The sequence below is a fragment of the Pleurodeles waltl genome, chromosome 8 (genome assembly GCF_031143425.1).
Source record: "Pleurodeles waltl isolate 20211129_DDA chromosome 8, aPleWal1.hap1.20221129, whole genome shotgun sequence".
NCBI classification, from domain to species: Eukaryota; Metazoa; Chordata; class Amphibia; order Caudata; family Salamandridae; genus Pleurodeles; species Pleurodeles waltl.
The window spans coordinates 1274343613-1274349752 of record NC_090447.1 but is presented as its reverse complement, the minus strand read 5'-3'; positions in this window follow the sequence as shown (position 1 = coordinate 1274349752).

Sequence of the window (6140 nt, the reverse complement as noted above, 5' to 3'; positions counted from 1 at the left end):
TGTTTTGCTTTTCAAATGCATTATCTTTCCGTTTGGTTTTACCAATGAGTGTTGCTTATGTCCTCCGTAACAAGAAAAACACTTGTTACTGTTGATGCTGAATAGCATTGGAACAAGGGAAATATGGGGAGGAATGGCCGGGCCCAAGCTTCATGACTTATTTGCTCATGTGCCAATACGCATGTACATGTAGGTGTCATGACATTGCTGAGGCTATTTTGTTTACTTTGAAGTTACTGTTACTAGGTGATGGACAGCAGTCTTCCAGCGAAGGAGGAGGGAAGAGAAAGGGTTAATGCCACTAAGCAGTGGGTAGCAGTGGAGGAGCTGGTGAAAGACAAATATGAAGCAAAGTGGAATGGGGTAGGTTGGGAAAGCAGTGGATCAGCAGGGGGACCAAAACGGACAGAGATTATAGATGAAGTACTCGGAAGGACACAAGTTATCCATTCAAACAAATGGTAAAGACGCTACGTTTTAAGTGAGGAACAACCAAACAAAAGACAGCCATTGAATAAGAAGCAAGCAAATGAGATTGACAAGAAAGCTATCCAACGATAATCAATAGGCTGATGGAATTCCCTTTATAAGTATTAATATCGTACACTATCTTTCAACAGCTGAAGAGGAGACCTAAACATGAGTTCTACATATGACACTAAGATACATATCCTGTGAAATCAGGACCCACGTAACCTCACGGCTTCATGTCTACTCCAGTATTATAATTTTCCCTCAGACAATTAGCATTCATTCACAAACACCCACAATGTCAATGCAGAGGCAGCAATGGCAGATAAGGTAGTGGCAAAAAACATTCGATAACTTCATCAGTGATTTGGACAAAAGTCTTAATTAACAGCTGTTTATATGTTTGATTTAGCATCCAAATCTTTTACTTACTTTACAGGACGTTTAAAAGTTTCCTTCCAAAACTGTCAGGTTTTGAAACTGCTAAACAATTTAACTTAACCTAAATTTGTTCAAAAGCTGTCTATCAAAATAAAAGTGACAGCGCTTTTGATTTAGTGAGCATGTGTGCAAATCACGAGAACTGGCACTTTCCTTGATGTTGTGAATTTGGGTCAATTGCTTTCAAGGTTTCATGGTCACACAGCCTCGGTTGGTTTGTGTTGCCAAATCGAAGGACCGGATAGAGACAGGTTGAATTGCTCTCAGTTGCATTGTACGTCCAGCAGATAAATGCCTCTTTGTGTGGACAGTATTCCGTTTATTTTATATGTTTATAGGTAACGATTAAAGGCTTCGCGTTACGTCAAAAGAGTATGTGTTAAATAAACCAAATACCTGGAAATAAGTGCATGATAAAAATGGTCAGATAAGTAATCGACTGTATATGTAGTTGATCATAATAGGCCGCTTCATGGTGGAAACTAGTGAATCCAATGTTGCGAAATGACTGTAGGTAATGAACTTTCTTTAGCCATATGGTTTACCAACCTGTTTTACCTCTACCTGTTTATTATCGAGCTACGGAAGTAGTGAATATCTATGAGGGCAGATGTTTTTCTTTGTTCTTCAAGGGTAGTGTGATGCTAATTCTTAATTAAAGCTAGTGGAGTCGGACACATACACACATTTTTCATTCAAGTGCGCTTCAACTAAAAAAAGAAACGTGTATATATAAGTAAAGAGCAGGTCATACTGCATTGCCATTCAAATGGAAAATACCACCTTTTTTGCGCAGAATAAGCGTTTTCAAGACCAGAGGGTGGTAATTAGGGGTATCAACAACCAGGAAAACGCATTCACTCAATTGAACTTGATGTTAAAATGTATTATCTCACACTAAAGTGCTGAAGAAAGATACTGAGCATAAGGCTGTACTTAGGAGGTAGAAGTATTATTTTTGACGATTTACCATCAAATTTGAAGGATTCCCAGAGGAAAAGCAAGGAGAAGTCCATCTATCTTTGTCTGGCCATTACTTTTCTTGACCGTTAAATGAAATAAAGATATCTTTATGCCCCCAAAAGTTGATATGGTGCTTAAAATCGCAAACAGAATTAGCTTCCGCCTTGCTGTTGCACTCCAAACTTCAGCTGTACTATGAAGACCAGGCAAAAACAAGTCTCGAGAATAGAAAGTACAGGGGACCTACCCTGTGGGCTGATTGGTGAGCAAAGTGTGAACGGTGTGTGAGTGACGGGAATGGAGACTGGTGGCATGGATTAAGAAGGGCAAACTATGGAATTAAGTTTGAAGTAGGAAATTATGTGGATGGGTGTTATGATGTAATATATTCTGCCTTTGAATATTAATGGCATTATGGAGACTGAAAAGACCATTAATTGTACTTTAAAACATTAAGATGTGGTCTGACACAAACAAGAAGTTGGTGTTAAAAAAAAAAAAAAAGCACAGTTTTTTAATTGTTTTTAATGAGGACACTCATTTTAATCAACCACTAAGTAAGCCCCTCTGCATGGTAATTTGTGATTGCTAAACCTAGAACAGAGAAATGTATCACTATGCTGCAACATTTGTGATCAAAACATTCACATAGTTCATGTACATGCTGTCAGTATTCTTTCAAGATTTTTTTTCGACACTTCTTGGTCACTGGGTGTAGGAAGTTGGCTCTGTATGTGCTATTTCAAAGTAAGGAATAGCATGCACAGAGTCCAAGGGTTCCCCTTAGAGGTAAAATAGTGGTAAAAATAGATAATACTAATGCTCTATTTTGTGGTAGTGTGGTCGAGCAGTAGGCTTATCCAAGGAGTAGTGTTAAGCATTTGTTGTACATACACATAGACAATAAATGAGGTACACACACTCAGAGACAAATCCAGCCAATAGGTTTTGTATAGAAAAATATCTTTTCTTAGTTTATTTTAAGAACCGCAGGTTCAAATTTAACATGTAATATCTTGTTTGAAAGGTATTGCAGGTAAATACATTAGGAACTTTGAATCATTTCAATTGCATGTATACTTTTCAAGTTATTGACAAATAGCTATTTCAAAAGTGGACACTTAGTGCAATTTTCACAGTTCCTGGGGGAGGTAAGTTTTTGTTAGTTTTACCAAGTAAGTAAGACACTTACAGGGTTCAGTTCTTGGTCCAAGGTAGCCCACCGTTGGGGGTTCAGAGCAACCCCAAAGTCACCACACCAGCAGCTCAGGGCCGGTCAGGTGCAGAGTTCAAAGTGGTGCCCAAAACGCATAGGCTATAATGGAGAGAAGGGGGTGCCCCGGTTCCGGTCTGCTTGCAGGTAAGTACCCGCGTCTTCGGAGGGCAGACCAGGGGGGTTTTGTAGGGCACCGGGGGGGACACAAGCCCACACAGAAATTTCACCCTCAGCAGCGCGGGGGCGGCCGGGTGCAGTGTAGAAACAAGCGTCGGGTTTGCAATGTTAGTCTATGAGAGATCAAGGGATCTCTTCAGCGCTGCAGGCAGGCAAGGGGGGGCTTCCTCGGGGAAACCTCCACTTGGGCAAGGGAGAGGGACTCCTGGGGGTCACTCCTACATTGAAAGTCCGGTCCTTCAGGTCCTGGGGGCTGCCGGTGCAGGGTCTCTTCCAGGCGTCGGGACTTAGGTTTCAGAGAGTCGCGGTCAGGGGAAGCCTCGGGATTCCCTCTGCAGGCGGCGCTGTGGGGGCTCAGGGGGGACAGGTTTTGGTACTCACAGTCGGAGAGTAGTCCGGGGGTCCTCCCTGAGGTGTTGGTTCTCCACCAGCCGAGTCGGGGTCGCCGGGTGCAGTGTTGCAAGTCTCACGCTTCTTGCGGGGAGTTGCAGGGTTCTTTAAAGCTGCTTCTTGAAACAAAGTTGCAGTCTTTTTGGAGCAGGTCCGCTGTCCTCGGGAGTTTCTTGTCGTCGTCGAAGCAGGGCAGTCCTCAGAGGATTCAGAGGTCGCTGGTCCCTTTGGAAGGCGTCGCTGGAGCAGAGTTCTTTGGAAGGCAGGAGACAGGCCGGTGAGTTTCTGGAGCCAAGGCAGTTGTTGTCTTCTGGTCTTCCTCTGCAGGGGTTTTCAGCTGGGCAGTCCTTCTTCTTGTTGTTGCAGGAATCTAATTTTCTAGGGTTCAGGGTAGCCCTTAAATACTAAATTTAAGGGCGTGTTTAGGTCTGGGGGGTTAGTAGCCAATGGCTACTAGCCCTGAGGGTGGGTACACCCTCTTTGTGCCTCCTCCCAAGGGGAGGGGGTCACAATCCTAACCCTATTGGGGGAATCCTCCATCTGCAAGATGGAGGATTTCTAAAAGTTAGTCACTTCAGCTCAGGACACCTTAGGGGCTGTCCTGACTGGCCAGTGACTCCTCCTTGTTGCTTTCTTTGTTCCCTCCAGCCTTGCCGCCAAAAGTGGGGGCCGTGGCCGGAGGGGGCGGGCAACTCCACTAAGCTGGAGTGCCCTGCTGGGCTGTGACAAAGGGGTGAGCCTTTGAGGCTCACCGCCAGGTGTTACAGCTCCTGTCTGGGGGAGGTGTTAGCATCTCCACCCAGTGCAGGCTTTGTTACTGGCCTCAGAGTGACAAAGGCACTCTCCCCATGGGGCCAGCAACATGTCTCTAGTGTGGCAGGCTGCTGGAACTAGTCAGCCTACACAGACAGTCGGTTAAGTTTCAGGGGGCACCTCTAAGGTGCCCTCTGGGGTGTATTTTGCAATAAAATGTACACTGGCATCAGTGTGCATTTATTGTGCTGAGAAGTTTGATACCAAACTTCCCAGTTTTCAGTGTAGCCATTATGGTGCTGTGGAGTTCGTGTTTGACAAACTCCCAGACCATATACTCTTATGGCTACCCTGCACTTACAATGTCTAAGGTTTTGTTTAGACACTGTAGGGGTACCATGCTCATGCACTGGTACCCTCACCTATGGTATAGTGCACCCTGCCTTAGGGCTGTAAGGCCTGCTAGAGGGGTGTCTTACCTATACTGCATAGGCAGTGAGAGGCTGGCATGGCACCCTGAGGGGAGTGCCATGTCGACTTACTCGTTTTGTCCTCACTAGCACACACAAGCTGGCAAGCAGTGTGTCTGTGCTGAGTGAGAGGTCTCCAGGGTGGCATAAGACATGCTGCAGCCCTTAGAGACCTTCCTTGGCATCAGGGCCCTTGGTACTAGAAGTACCAATTACAAGGGACTTATCTGGATGCCAGGGTCTGCCAATTGTGGATACAAAAGTACAGGTTGGGGAAAGAACACTGGTGCTGGGGCCTGGTTAGCAGGCCTCAGCACACTTTCAATTGTAAACATAGCATCAGCAAAGGCAAAAAGTCAGGGGGCAACCATGCCAAGGAGGCATTTCCTTACACTGGGTCTTTCATTGATTCAAATGTGATTTTTCCCGTCCCTTGTTTCAAAACAGCACAGTCACGTGTGCTCACTTATCATTACTTCAGCCATAAACTGTTTTTTTATTCTCTACCTATTTTCGTGATCCGAACTCTGGCAGATGAGGTTAAGAGATGTTGAGCTCCAGTGCCCAGTCCTACCTATAAGTAGTTTTATTATCTCATATTTTCTACTGCATATAAGGAACACATTTTCAGAGCTCTCTCTTCTCAGATTTGAGGTTTTTTTTTCTTGACACATTTCTCGTCAGTATTTTATCTGAACGTTTCTTCACGTCCCCAGTTTCAGCATTTAAGTTGCTTATGTCTGTTTTTGGGAGTCCCTCTTCCTGGCATGTGGTACCGGTGGAACAATGAAGCCCTTTCCTGATGACCCGTATTCAAAATGTTTGTTTTTTGTCCTAATCGTTCTGCCAAAAATGTGACATCTGCAATACATTTATAGATGTCAAGAATAAGGCCAGGCGCAGTCCAGGTCTCGCCCTAAATTCCACTGCGCAACTCTGCGGCGCTTTATGCGCACCACTGGTCATCCCCGCTTGTTCCAAGAATGGCCATCAGCGTCATTTGCTCTGTGGTAAAGCTCACGTAGCTGCAGGTTCAGGGCATTGGTGTTCAAGATGCACTTATCAATGTTTTCCTATGAAAGGACTACATTTCCCATGTTTTTAGAGGCAGCGGCCATCTTGAGGTGTGGCAGGCCTATAAAGCCCAGCCACACCCAAGCACGTTGCTCACCATTTTGAAGACTTCGATGCAGCCAGACCTCATGGAGTTTTCTCTGGAAAAGTCCAGAGTTTCTGAATGGCATAGTATCGTCTAACCA